At 46.1% G+C, this 15127-nt stretch overlaps 1 pseudogene; it reads right to left on the reverse strand.

Annotated features, from left to right (window-relative positions):
• Positions 1–11897: 11897 nt before the first annotated feature.
• LOC135510326 (EEIG family member 2-like) overlaps positions 11898–15127 on the reverse strand; it is a 37232-nt pseudogene continuing 34002 nt past the window's right edge.

Raw genomic sequence — 15127 nt, forward strand, 5'->3', positions numbered from 1 at the left:
CCTACAGCGCCCAATGTCACAGGAAGGTCAAAAAGATCAAGGACAACAACCACCCGATCCACTGCCTGTTCACTCCACTACTATCCAGAAGACGAGGTCAGTACAGGTGGATCAAAGCTGGGACCGAGAGACTGAAAAACAGCTTCTATCTCAAGGCCATCATACTGTTAAACAGCAATCACTAACATAGACATACAATGGGGGAAAAAGTATTTAGTCAGCCACCAATTGTGCAAGTTCTCCCACTTAAAAAGATAGGAGGTGCTGTAATTTTCATCATAGGTACACTTCAACTATGACAGATGAAATTAGAAAAAAATCCAGAAAATCACATTGTAGGATTTTTAATGAATTTATTTGCCAATTATGGTGGAAAATAAGTAGTTGGTCACCTACAAACAAGCAAGATATCTGGTTCTCACAGACCTGTAACTTCTTCTTTAAGAGGCTCCTCTGTCCTCCACTCGTTACCTGTATTAATGGCACCTGTTTGAACTTGTTATCAGTATAAAAGACACCTGTCCACAACCTCACAGTCACACTCCAAACTCCACTATTGCCAAGACCAAAGAGCTGTCAAAGGACACCAGAAACAAAATTGTAGACCTGCACCAGGCTGGGAAGACTGAATCTGCAACAGGTAAGCAGCTTGTTTTGAAGAAATCAACTGTGGGAGCAATTATTAGGAAATGGAAGACATACAAGACCACTGATAACCACGCAAGATTTCACCCCGTGGGGTCAAAATGATCACAAGCGGTGAGCAAAAATCCCAGAACCACACGGGGGGACCTAGTGAATGACCTGCAGAGAGCTGGGACCAAAGTAACAAAGCCTACCATCAGTAACACACTACGCCGCCAGGGACTCAAATCCTGCAGTGCCAGATGTGTCCCCCTGCTTAAGCCAGTACATGTCCAGGCCCGTCTGAAGTTTGCTTGAGAGAATTTGGATGATCCAGAAGAAGATTGGGAGAATGTCATATGGTCAGATGAAACCAAAATATAACTTTTTGGGAAAAACTCAACTCGTCGTGTTTGGAGGACAAAGAATGCTGAGTTGCATCCAAAGAACACCATACCTACTGTGAAACATGGGGGTGGAAACATGTTTTGGGGCTGTTTTTCTGCAAAGGGACCAGGACGACTGATCCGTGTAAAGGAAAGAATGAATGGAGCCATGTATCGTGAGATTTTGAGTGAAAACCTCCTTCCACCAGCAAGGGCATTGAAGATGAAACGTGGCTGGGTCTTTCAGCATAACAATGATCCCAAACACACCGCCCGGGCAACGAAGGAGTGGCTTCGTAAGAAGCATTTCAAGGTCCTGGAGTGGCCTAGCCAGTCTCCAGATCTCAACCCCATAGAAATCTTTGGAAGGAGTTGAAAGTCCGTGCTGCCCAACAACAGCCCCAAAACATCACTGCTCTAGAGGAGATCTGCGTGGAGGAATGGGCCAAAATACCAGCAACAGTGTGTGAAAACCCTGTGAAGACTTACAGAAAACGTTTGACCTCTGTCATTGCCAACAAAGGGTATATAACAAAGTATTGAGATAAACTTTTGTTATTGACCAAATACTTATTTTCAACCATAATATGCAAATAAATATATAAAAAATCCTACAATGTGATTTTCTGGATTTTTCCTTCTCATTTTGTCTGTCATAGTTGAAGTGTACCTATGATGAAAATTATAGGCCTCTCATCTTTTTAAGTGGGAGAACTTGCACAAGTGGTGGCTGACTAAATACTTTTTTACCCCACTGTATATATATGTACCTATTCTTATTCATCCCTTTACATTTGTGTGTATAAGGTAGTTGTTGTGAATTTGTTAGATTACTTGTCAGATATTACTGCATTGTCAGAACTAGAAGCACAAGCATTTCGCTACACTCGCATTAACATCTAACCATGTGTATGTGACCATTAACATCTGCTAACCATGTGTGTGACCAATAACATTTGATTTGAAGAGCATTCTTTCACTAATTTATTCATACCAGTAAAAACCGACAAATGCAGAGTATCAACATACACAATCAATCACAAGAACTAGTCTGAATGTGAAGTTGAATGACATAAAACTTACATCATGGATATATAACAAACTCCACAAACAGTATTTCAACAAAGCACTGAACAAGACAAACATTTATAGAAATGTCATGTTTGGCCTTGCAGATAGTTGATGGTTGGCAGGACTCTTAACATCTTGGTTTGATCGCTGTACTTGACTGACTCCATCTTCCCTTGAGTGAAGCTGTACTTGACTGACTCCATCTTCCCTTGAGTGAAGCTGTACTTGACTGACTCCCCTTGATCTGTCCCATCTTCCCTTCCTGTACTTGAGTGAAGCTGTACTTGACTGACTCCATCTTCCCTTGAGTGAAGCTGTACTTGACTCCATCTTCCCTTGAGTGAAGCTGTACTTGACTGACTCCATCTTCCCTTGAGTGAAGCTGTACTTGACTCCATCTTCCCTTGAGTGAAGCTGTACTTGACTGACTCCATCTTCCCTTGAGTGAAGCTGTACTTGACTGACTCCATCTTCCCTTGAGTGAAGCTGTACTTGACTCCCATCTTCCCTTGAGTGAAGCTGTACTCTGACCCCATCTCACCTTGAGTGAAACTGACCCCATCTTCACCTTGAGTGAAGCTGTACTTGACTGACTCCATCTTCCCTTGAGTGAAGCTGTACTTGACTGACTCCATCTTCCCTTGAGTGAAGCTGTACTTGACTCCATCTTCCCTTGAGTGAAGCTGTACTTGACTGACTCCATCCATCTTCCCTTGAGTGAAGCTGTACTTGAGTGAAGCTGTACTTGACTGACTCCATCTTCCCTTGAGTGAAGCTGTACTTGACTCCATCTTCCCTTGAGTGAAGCTGTACTTGACTCCATCTTCCCTTGAGTGAAGCTGTACTTGACTCCATCTTCCCTTGAGTGAAGCTGTACTTGACTGACTCCATCTTCCCTTGAGTGAAGCTGTACTTGACTCCATCTTCCATCTTCCCTCTTCCTTGAGTGAAGCTGTACTTGACTCCATCTTCCCTTGAGTGAAGCTGTACTTGACTCCATCTTCCCTTGACTGTACCATCTTCCCTTGAGTGAAGCTGTACTTGACTGACTCCATCTTCCCTTGAGTGAAGCTGTACTTGACTGTACTTGACTCCATCTTCCCTTGAGTGAAGCTGTACTTGACTGACCATCTTCCCTTCCCTTGAGTGAAGCTGTACTTGACTCCATCTTCCCTTGAAGTGAAGCTGTCCATCTTCCCTTGACTGACTCCATCTTCCCTTGAGTGAAGCTGTACTTGACTCTCCATCTTCCCTTGAGTGAAGCTGTACTTGACTGACTCCATCTTCCCTTGAGTGAAGCTGTACTTGACTGACTCCATCTTCCCTTGAGTGAAGCTGTACTTGACTCCATCTTCCCTTGAGTGAAGCTGTACTTGACTGACTCCATCTTCCCTTGAGTGAAGCTGTACTTGACTCCATCTTCCCTTGAGTGAAGCTGTACTTGACTCCATCTTCCCTTGACTCCATCTTCCCTTGAGTGAAGCTGTACTTGACTCCCATCTCACCTTGAGTGAAGCTGTACTTGACTGACTCCATCTTCCCTTGAGTGAAGCTGTACTTGACTCTCCATCTTCCCTTGAGTGAAGCTGTACTTGACTCCATCTTCCCTTGAGTGAAGCTGTACTTGACTGACTCCATCTTCCCTTGAGTGAAGCTGTACTTGACTCCATCTTCCCTTGAGTGAAGCTGTACTTGACTCCATCTTCCCTTGAGTGAAGCTGTACTTGACTGACTCCATCTTCCCTTGAGTGAAGCTGTACTTGACTGTACTTGACCATCTTCCCTTGAGTGAAGCTGTACTTGACTCCATCTTCCCTTGAGTGAAGCTGTACTTGACTGACTCCATCTTCCCTTGAGTGAAGCTGTACTTGACTCCATCTTCCCTCTTCCCTTGAGTGAAGCTGTACTTGACTGACTCCATCTTCCCTTGAGTGAAGCTGTACTTGACTGACTCCATCTTCCCTTGAGTGAAGCTGTACTTGACTGACTCCATCTTCCCTTGAGTGAAGCTGTACTTGACCCCATCTTCCCTTGACCTTGAGTGAAGCTGTACTTGACTGACTCCATCTTCCCTTGAGTGAAGCTGTACTTGACTCCATCTTCCCTTGAGTGAAGCTGTACTTGACTGACTCCATCTTCCCTTGAGTGAAGCTGTACTTGACTCATCTTCCCTTGAGTGAAGCTGTACTTGACTCCATCTTCCCTTGAGTGAAGCTGTACTTGACTGACTCCATCTTCCCTTGAGTGAAGCTGTACCCCATCTCCATCCTTGAGTGAAGCTGTACTTGACTGACTCCATCTTCCCTTGAGTGAAGCTGTACTTGACTCCATCTTCCCTTGAGTGAAGCTGTACTTGACTGACTCCATCTTCCCTTGAGTGAAGCTGTACTTGACTGACTCCATCTTCCCTTGAGTGAAGCTGTACTTGACTCTTCCCTTGACTCCATCTTCCCTTGAGTGAAGCTGTACTTGACTCCATCTTCCCTTGAGTGAAGCTGTACTTGACTCCATCTTCCCTTGAGTGAAGCTGTACTTGACTGACTCCATCTTCCCTTGAGTGAAGCTGTACTTGACTCCATCTTCCCTTGAGTGAAGCTGTACTTGACCCCATCTCACCTTGACTCCATCTTCCCTTGAGTGAAGCTGTACTTGACTCCATCTTCCCTTGAGTGAAGCTGTACTTGACTCCATCTTCCCTTGAGTGAAGCTGTACTTGACTGACTCCATCTTCCCTTGAGTGAAGCTGTACTTGACTCCATCTTCCCTTGAGTGAAGCTGTACTTGACTCCATCTTCCCTTGAGTGAAGCTGTACTACTTGACTGACTCCATCTTCCCTTGAGTGAAGCTGTACTTGACTCCATCTTCCCTTGAGTGAAGCTGTACTTGACTCCATCTTCCCTTGAGTGAAGCTGTACTTGACTGACTCCATCTTCCCTTGAGTGAAGCTGTACTTGACTCCATCTTCCCTTGAGTGAAGCTGTACTTGACCCCATCTCACCTTGAGTGAAGCTGTACTTGACTGACTCCATCTTCCCTTGAGTGAAGCTGTACTTGACTCCATCTTCCCTTGAGTGAAGCTGTACTTGACTCCATCTTCCCTTGAGTGAAGCTGTACTTGACTGACTCCATCTTCCCTTGAGTGAAGCTGTACTTGACATCCATTTCCCTTGAGTGAAGCTGTACTTGACTCCATCTTCCCTTGAGTGAAGCTGTACTTGACCCCATCTTCACCTTGAGTGAAGCTGTACTTGACTGACTCCATCTTCCCTTGAGTGAAGCTGTACTTGACTCCATCTTCCCTTGAGTGAAGCTGTACTTGACTCCATCTTCCCTTGAGTGAAGCTGTACTTGACTCCATCTTCCCTTGAGTGAAGCTGTACTTGACTGACTCCATCTTCCCTTGAGTGAAGCTGTACTTGACTGACTCCATCTTCCCTTGAGTGAAGCTGTACTTGACTCCATCTTCCCTTGAGTGAAGCTGTACTTGACTGACTCCATCTTCCCTTGAGTGAAGCTGTACTTGACCCCATCTCACCTTGAGTGAAGCTGTACTTGACTGACTCCATCTTCCCTTGACTCCATCTTCCCTTGAGTGAAGCTGTACTTGACTGACTCCATCTTCCCTTGAGTGAAGCTGTACTTGACTCCATCTTCCCTTGAGTGAAGCTGTACTTGACTCCATCTTCCCTTGACTCCATCTTCCCTTGAGTGAAGCTGTACTTGACTGACTCCATCTTCCCTTGAGTGAAGCTGTACTTGACTCCATCTTCCCTTGAGTGAAGCTGTACTTGACTGACTCCATCTTCCCTTGAGTGAAGCTGTACTTGACTCCATCTTCCCTTGAGTGAAGCTGTACTTGACTGACTCCATCTTCCCTTGAGTGAAGCTCCATCTTCCCTTGAGTGAAGCTGTACTTGACTGACTCCATCTTCCCTTGAGTGAAGCTGTACTTGACTCTTCCCTTGACTCCATCTTCCCTTGAGTGAAGCTGTACTTGACTGACTCCATCTTCCCTTGAGTGAAGCTGTACTTGACTCCATCTTCCCTTGAGTGAAGCTGTACTTCCATCTTCCCTTGAGTGAAGCTGACTCCATCTTCCCTTGAGTGAAGCTGTACTGACTCCATCTTCCCTTGAGTGAAGCTGTACTTGACTGACTCCATCTTCCCTTGAGTGAAGCTGTACTTGACTGACTCCATCTTCCCTTGAGTGAAGCTGTACTTGACTGACTCCATCTTCCCTTGAGTGAAGCTGTACTTGACTGACTCCATCTTCCCTTGAGTGAAGCTGTACTTGACTCTTCCATCTTCCCTCTTCCCTTGAGTGAAGCTGTACTTGACTGACTCCATCTTCCCTTGAGTGAAGCTGTACTTGACTGACTCCATCTTCCCTTGAGTGAAGCTGTACTTGACTGACTCCATCTTCCCTTGAGTGAAGCTGTACTTGACTCCATCTTCCCTTGAGTGAAGCTGTACTTGACTGACTCCATCTTCCCTTGAGTGAAGCTGTACTTGACTGACTCCATCTTCCCTTGAGTGAAGCTGTACTGACTCCATCTTCCCTTGAGTGAAGCTGTACTTGACTTGATCTTCCCTTGACTCCATCTTCCCTTGAGTGAAGCTGTACTTGACTCCATCTTCCCTTGAGTGAAGCTGTACTTGACTCCATCTTCCCTTGAGTGAAGCTGTACTTGACTGACTCCATCTTCCCTTGAGTGAAGCTGTACTTGACTCCATCTTCCCTTGAGTGAAGCTGTACTTGACCCCATCTCACCTTGAGTGAAGCTGTACTTCCCTTGACTGACTCCATCTTCCCTTGAGTGAAGCTGTACTTGACTCCATCTTCCCTTGAGTGAAGCTGTACTTGACTCCATCTTCCCTTGAGTGAAGCTGTACTTGACTGACTCCATCTTCCCTTGAGTGAAGCATCTTTCCCTTGAGTGAAGCTGTACTTGACCCCATCTCACCTTGAGTGAAGCTGTACTTGACTGACTCCATCTTCCCTTGAGTGAAGCTGTACTTGACTCCATCTTCCCTTGAGTGAAGCTGTACTTGACTCCATCTTCCCTTGAGTGAAGCTGTACTTGACTGACTCCATCTTCCCTTGAGTGAAGCTGTACTTGACTGACTCCATCTTCCCTTGAGTGAAGCTGTACTTGACCCCATCTCACCTTGAGTGAAGCTGTACTTGACTGACTCCATCTTCCCTTGAGTGAAGCTGTACTTGACTACTTGACTGACTCCATCTTCCCTTGAGTGAAGCTGTACTCCATCTTCCCTTGACTGTACTTGACCATCTTCCCTTGAGTGAAGCTGTACTTGACTGACTCCATCTTCCCTTGAGTGAAGCTGTACTTGACTCCATCTTCCCTTGAGTGAAGCTGTACTTGACTGACTCCATCTTCCCTTGAGTGAAGCTGTACTTGACTCCATCTTCCCTTGAGTGAAGCTGTACTTGACTCCATCTTCCCTTGAGTGAAGCTGTACTTGACTGACTCCATCTTCCCTTGAGTGAAGCTGTACTTGACTCCATCTTCCCTTGAGTGAAGCTGTACTTGACCCCATCTCCATCCTTGAGTGAAGCTGTACTTGACTGACTCCATCTTCCCTTGAGTGAAGCTGTACTTGACTCCATCTTCCCTTGAGTGAAGCTGTACTTGACTCCATCTTCCCTTGAGTGAAGCTGTACTCCATCTTGACTGAAGCTGTACTCCATCTTCCCTTGAGTGAAGCTGTACTTGACTCCATCTTCCCTTGAGTGAAGCTGTACTGTATCTTCCCTTGACCCCATCTCACCTTGAGTGAAGCTGTACTTGACTGACTCCATCTTCCCTTGAGTGAAGCTGTACTTGACTCCATCTTCCCTTGAGTGAAGCTGTACTTGACTCCATCTTCCCTTGAGTGAAGCTGTACTTGACTGTCCATCTTCCCTTGACTCCATCTTCCCTTGAGTGAAGCTGTACTTGACTGACTCCATCTTCCCTTGAGTGAAGCTGTACTTGACTGACTCCATCTTCCCTTGAGTGAAGCTGTACTTGACTCCATCTTCCCTTGAGTGAAGCTGTACTTGACTGACTCCATCTTCCCTTGAGTGAAGCTGTACTTGACTCTGTACTTGACTCCATCTTCCCTTGAGTGAAGCTGTACTTGACTCCATCTTCCCTTGAGTGAAGCTGTATCTTGACTGACTCCATCTTCCCTTGAGTGAAGCTGTACTTGACTCCATCTTCCCTTGAGTGAAGCTGTACTTGACTCCATCTTCCCTTGAGTGAAGCTGTACTTGACTGACTCCATCTTCCCTTGAGTGAAGCTGTACTTGACTGACTCCATCTTCCCTTGAGTGAAGCTGTACTTGACTGAATCTTCCCTTGCTGTACTTGACTGACTCCATCTTCCCTTGAGTGAAGCTGTACTTGACTCCATCTTCCCTTGAGTGAAGCTGTACTTGACTGACTCCATCTTCCCTTGAGTGAAGCTGTACTCCATCTTCCCTTGACTGACTCCATCTTCCCTTGAGTGAAGCTGTACTTGACTGACTCCATCTTCCCTTGAGTGAAGCTGTACTTGACTGACTCCATCTTCCCTTGAGTGAAGCTGTACTTGACTGACTCCATCTTCCCTTGAGTGAAGCTGTACTTGACTCCATCTTCCCTTGAGTGAAGCTGTACTTGACTGACTCCATCTTCCCTTGAGTGAAGCTGTACTTGACTGACTCCATCTTCCCTTGAGTGAAGCTGTACTTGACTGACTCCATCTTCCCTTGAGTGAAGCTGTACTTGACTGATCTTCCATCTTCCCTTGAGTGAAGCTGTACTTGACTGACTCCATCTTCCCTTGAGTGAAGCTGTACTTGACTCCATCTTCCCTTGAGTGAAGCTGTACTTGACTGACTCCATCTTCCCTTGAGTGAAGCTGTACTTGACTGACTCCATCTTCCCTTGAGTGAAGCTGTACTTGACCCCATCTCACCTTGAGTGAAGCTGTACTTGACTGACTCCATCTTCCCTTGAGTGAAGCTGTACTTGACTCCATCTTCCCTTGAGTGAAGCTGTACTTGACTCCATCTTCCCTTGAGTGAAGCTGTACTTGACTGACTCCATCTTCCCTTGAGTGAAGCTGTACTTGACTCCATCTTCCCTTGAGTGAAGCTGTACTTGACCCCATCTCACCTTGAGTGAAGCTGTACTTGACTGACTCCATCTTCCCTTGAGTGAAGCTGTACTTGACTCCATCTTCCCTTGAGTGAAGCTGTACTTGACTCCATCTTCCCTTGAGTGAAGCTGTACTTGACTCTTCCCTTGACTCCATCTTCCCTTGATCTTCCCTTGTGAAGCTGTACTTGACCCCATCTCACCTTGAGTGAAGCTGTACTTGACTGACTCCATCTTCCCTTGAGTGAAGCTGTACTTGACTCCATCTTCCCTTGAGTGAAGCTGTACTTGACTCCATCTTCCCTTGAGTGAAGCTGTACTTGACTGACTCCATCTTCCCTTGAGTGAAGCTGTACTTGACTCCATCTTCCCTTGAGTGAAGCTGTACTTGACCCCATCTCACCTTGAGTGAAGCTGTACTTGACTGACTCCATCTTACCTTGAGTGAAGCTGTACATTGACTGACTCCATGTGAAGCTTGACTCCCATCTTCCCTTGAGTGAAGCTGTACTTGACTCCATCTTCCCTTGAGTGAAGCTGTACTTGACTGACTCCATCTTACCTTGAGTGAAGCTGTACTTGACTCCATCTTCCCTTGAGTGAAGCTGTACTTGACTGACTCCATCTTCCCTTGAGTGAAGCTGTACTTGACTGACTCCATCTTCCCTTGAGTGAAGCTGTACTTGACTCCATCTTCCCTTGAGTGAAGCTGTACTTGACTCCATCTTCCCTTGAGTGAAGCTGTACTTGACTGACTCCATCTTCCCTTGAGTGAAGCTGTACTTGACTCCATCTTCCCTTGAGTGAAGCTGTACTTGACTCCATCTTCCCTTGAGTGAAGCTGTACTTGACTGACTCCATCTTCCCTTGAGTGAAGCTGTACTTGACTGACTCCATCTTCCCTTGAGTGAAGCTGTACTTGACTGACTCCATCTTCCCTTGAGTGAAGCTGTACTTGACTCCATCTTCCCTTGAGTGAAGCTGTACTTGACTGACTCCATCTTCCCTTGAGTGAAGCTGTACTTGACTGACTCCATCTTCCCTTGAGTGAAGCTGTACTTGACTGACTCCATCTTCCCTTGAGTGAAGCTGTACTTGACTCCATCTTCCCTTGAGTGAAGCTGTACTTGACTCCATCTTCCCTTGAGTGAAGCTGTACTTGACTGACTCCATCTTCCCTTGAGTGAAGCTGTACTTGACTCCATCTTCCCTTGAGTGAAGCTGTACTCCATCTTCCCTTGACTCCATCTTCCCTTGAGTGAAGCTGTACTTGACTGACTCCATCTTCCCTTGAGTGAAGCTGTACTTGACTGACTCCATCTTCCCTTGAGTGAAGCTGTACTTGACTGACTCCATCTTCCCTTGAGTGAAGCTGTACTTGCCCCACTTTCCACTTTCAAAACGTCAACCATGTTTACTGTCCCTAAATCAGTTTTCCCTCCTACTTACTAGGAGTTGTTGCTAGGAGTGCCTGTTTTTGTATGAAAATAAGCTTTCTGAAAAGATTAACGTTTTCTGTCCAAGGAGGCTTCTCTCCCAATACAGTTTTGTATATCAAAGCAACACACTGTGAACTGAACTGTCCGTTTTGGGATCATCGAGCATAGTACATTTACTGTATAACCATTTTTCCTGAGGATTTGAAACCTTAACCCTAATCTATAGCTTCAAGGACATCTTCTTCACCTCCATCTGATGTTGACACTCCTCCTCCCTTTGCTTTCTCCTCCTTTCATTACTTCATCGTAAGGAGCCAAGAGGCAACCCCATCTGGCACTTATATAATTTCTCTGCTCATAGAATCTTAATAATGTTCTTGAGCTAATGATGTGCTTGCCTCTTGGGCCTCCATGTATCGCTAAACAGATATGCCAGGTCATCTTTGTTCATTTGACAGAGCAGGGCACCTGTAGGTCGGTGACGTCCGGCAAGCTGTCTGTGTATAGTTCTTTAGTCAGTCTTAAGGTCCTTGTGGTAAATGAAACCAGCTCATTGCCACACTTTGTCAGTTAAAACACCTGTGTGTGTGAAATACTACACATTTTACACAGTGAACATATCAAGCAGCAACATACCAAACAATAAAACAGTAAATTACAAAATACCTCCCAGAGGAACCTAGAACCATTTGGAAGGACTAAAAAAACATTTAAAAAAAACAACAAGCCCTTTTTGTTGTAAGAGCTGAGCATTCTCCTACTTGTATAACAAGAAGTCTTCATTGAACAGAAGTACTGCAGAGTTGAAAGTCTAGCCTCTCTGGGTAGAGAACATTATACCACCCTGCACAGTTTAATTCCAACAGTACTCAATATATACAGTGCATTCAGAAAGTATTCAGACCCCTTCCCTTTTTCCACATTTTGTTACGTTGCAGCCTTATTCTAAAATTGATTTTTTGTTTTATGATTTGGAAAGGCACACACCTGTCTATATAAGGTCCTACAGTTGACAGTGCACGTCAGAGCAAAAACCAAGCCATGAAGTCGGAGGAATTGTCCGTAGAGCTCGAAAACAGGATTGTGTCGAGGCACAGATCTGGGGAAAGGTACCAAAATATTTCTGCAGCATTGAAGGTCCCCAAGAACACAGTGGCCTCCTTCATTATTAAATGGAAGAAGATTGGAACCACCAAGACTCTTCCGAGAGCTGGCCACTTCGGGGAGAAGGGTTGGGAGGTGAACAAGGACCCAAAGGTCACTCTGAAAGAGCTCCAGTTCCTCTGTGGAGATGGGAGAAACTTCCAGAAGGACAACCATCTCTGCAGCACTCAACCAATCAGGCTTTTATGGTAGAGTGGCCAGATGGAAGCCACTCCTCAGTAAAAGGCACATGTCTACCCACTTGGAGTTTGCCTAAAGGACTCTCAGACCATAATAAACAAGGTTCTCCGGTCTGATGAAACCAAGATTGAAGTCTTTGGCCTGAATGGAAGAAACCTTGCACCATCCCTACGGTGATGCATGTTGGTGGCAGCATCATGCTGTGGGGATGTTTTTCAGTGGCAGGGACTGGGAGACTAGTCAGGATCGAGGAAAAGATTAACGGAGAAAAGTACAAAGAGATCCTTGATGAAAACCTGCTCCAGAGTGCTCAGGACCTCAGACTGGGGCGAAGGTTCACCTTCCTAAAGGACAGCGACCCAAAGCACACAGCCAAGAAAATGCAGGAGTGGCTTTAGGACAAGTATCTGAATGTCCTTGAGTGGCCCAGTCAGAACCCACACTTTAACCCGATCGAACATCTCTGGAGAGACCTGAAAATAGCTGTGCAGCGATGCTCCCCATCCATCCTGACAGAGCTTGAGAGGATCTGCAGAGAAGAATGGGAGAAACTCCCCAAATACAGGTGCGCCAAGCTTGTAGCGTCAAACCCAAGAAGACTCAGGGCTGTAATCGCTGACAAATGTGCTTCAACACAGTACTGAGTAAAGGGTCTGAATACTTATGTAAATGTGATCTTTCCACTTTTAATAAATGTCGAAAAATAGTTTTTGCTTTGTCATTATGGGGTATTGTGTGTAGATTGAATATATATATATATATATAATATATATATATATATTCTAAAATGGATGATATATATATATAAGACTGTAACAAAATGTGGAAAGAATCCAGGGGTCTCAATACTTTCTGACTGCACAGTGTGTGTATATATATCAATATATCCTCTTTCTTCTGAAAGTTATTGAACAAGTTGTAATCATGAACTTCAGGTCACCTCCTAGCTTCAACACTAGGGGGACAGGCTTACACAGGTTCCACACCTCAGACCTGGACTCCCATTGGAACAAATGTTTGTCCTGCATAGAGGTGAGAACTATTTCCCTCTGTCAGACTCTGTGGTGTTCTGGCACCTTATGAGACACATCCACACCCAGGGGGCTAGCGTCTGATCACCACCTGCTCGTAGGGCCCCGCGCCAACCCTGAAAGAGAACGTCACACACGTCATTATCCAACCAGCAACAACTCACACCAAACAAGTGAAAGGGTGTTACTGAAAAACACTTCACAACAAACAATCACATTCTATTAATCATATATTCTATCGATTGACCCTTGTGCATTAAAGGGACAGTGCAAGATTTTGACAATTAAGTATTTTATCTACTGAATGGATACATTCTTTTTGTCTGCGTCCAGTATGAAGGAAGTTCGAGGTAGATAGTTAATTGACAAAATTATGCCCTATCCCTTTAAATGTTATCTGTTATCGTGATTCAGTGACAGTGATTGTTGCTAGGAGTGCCTGCTGTTGTGTGTCCCTTTGTAGTCATTCTATCTCTATGGTGTCACCCACTTTCTGATGCATTAGGTAATAATGTCACCCACCTGGTGTGTTGGCTTCCCAGCGCTGTGCTTCCACCAGGACCAACAAACAGCCTGAGCCCCTCCTCTGTAACGCACAAACAAGATACTGTCAATCAACGCAAGGTCGCCACGCTGCCAAAATGGCCTGTGGTTATTTGCTTAGCCATCTAAAAATAAGTGGTTATTGACAAGCATTCGTTAGTGTGAGAGAGAAAGGGAGTGGAGGGGCTTTACCGTGAGAGAGACAGGGAGTGGAGGGGCTTTACCGTGAGAGAGACATGGAGTGGAGGGGCTTTACTGTGAGAGAGACATGGAGTGGAGGGGCTTTACTGTGAGAGAGACATGGAGTGGAGGGGCTTTACTGTGAGAGAGACAGGGAGTGGAGGGGCTTTACTGTGAGAGAGACATGGAGTGGAGGGGCTTTACTGTGAGAGAGACATGGAGTGGAGGGGCTTTACTGTGAGAGAGACAGGGAGTGGAGAGGCTTTACTGTGAGAGAGACAGGGAGTGGAGAGGCTTTACCGTGAGAGAGACAGGGAGTGGAGGGGCTTTACTGTGAGAGAGACATGGAGTGGAGGGGCTTTACTGTGAGAGAGACATGGAGTGGAGGGGCTTTACTGTGAGAGAGACAGGGAGTGGAGGGGCTTTACTGTGAGAGAGACATGGAGTGGAGGGGCTTTACTGTGAGAGAGACATGGAGTGGAGGGGCTTTACTGTGAGAGAGACAGGGAGTGGAGAGGCTTTACTGTGAGAGAGACAGGGAGTGGAGAGGCTTTACCGTGAGAGAGACAGGGAGTGGAGGGGCTTTACTGTGAGAGAGACATGGAGTGGAGGGGCTTTACTGTGAGAGAGACATGGAGTGGAGGGGCTTTACTGTGAGTGAGACAGGGAGTGGGGGGGATTTACTGTGAGAGACATGGAGTGGAGGGGCTTTACTGTGAGAGAGACAGGGAGTGGAGGGACTTTACTGTGAGAGAGACAGGGAGTGGAGGGGCTTTACCGTGAGTGAGACAGGGAGTGGAGGGGCCTTACTGTGAGAGACATGGAGTGGAGGGGCTTTACTGTGAGAGAGACATGGAGTGTAGAGGCTTTACAATAGAGAGACAGGGAGTGGAGGGGGCTTTACTGTGAGAGAGACAGGGAGTGGAGGGGCTTTACCGTGAGAGAGACATGGAGTGGAGGGGCTTTACTGTGAGAGAGACATGGAGTGGAGGGGGGAGTGGAGGGGCTTTACTGTGAGAGAGACATGGAGTGGAGGGGCTTTACTGTGAGAGAGACATGGAGTGGAGAGGACATGGAGTGGAGGGCTTTACTGTGAAAGACAGGGAGACAGGGAGTGGAGGGAAGGGCTTTACTGTGAGAGAGACAGGGAGTGGAAGGGCTTTACTGTGAGTGAGACAGGGAAATAGGGAGTGGAGGGGCTTTACCGTGAGAGAGACATGGAGTGGAGGGGCTTTACTGTGAGAGAGACATGGAGGGGCTTTACTGTGAGAGAGACATGGAGTGGAGGGGCTTTACTGTGAGAGAGACATGGAGTGTAGAGGCTTTACAATAGAGAGACAGGGAGTGGAGGGGCTTTACC

The sequence above is a fragment of the Oncorhynchus masou genome, chromosome 3 (assembly GCF_036934945.1).
Source record: "Oncorhynchus masou masou isolate Uvic2021 chromosome 3, UVic_Omas_1.1, whole genome shotgun sequence".
Classification (NCBI taxonomy): Eukaryota; Metazoa; Chordata; class Actinopteri; order Salmoniformes; family Salmonidae; genus Oncorhynchus; species Oncorhynchus masou.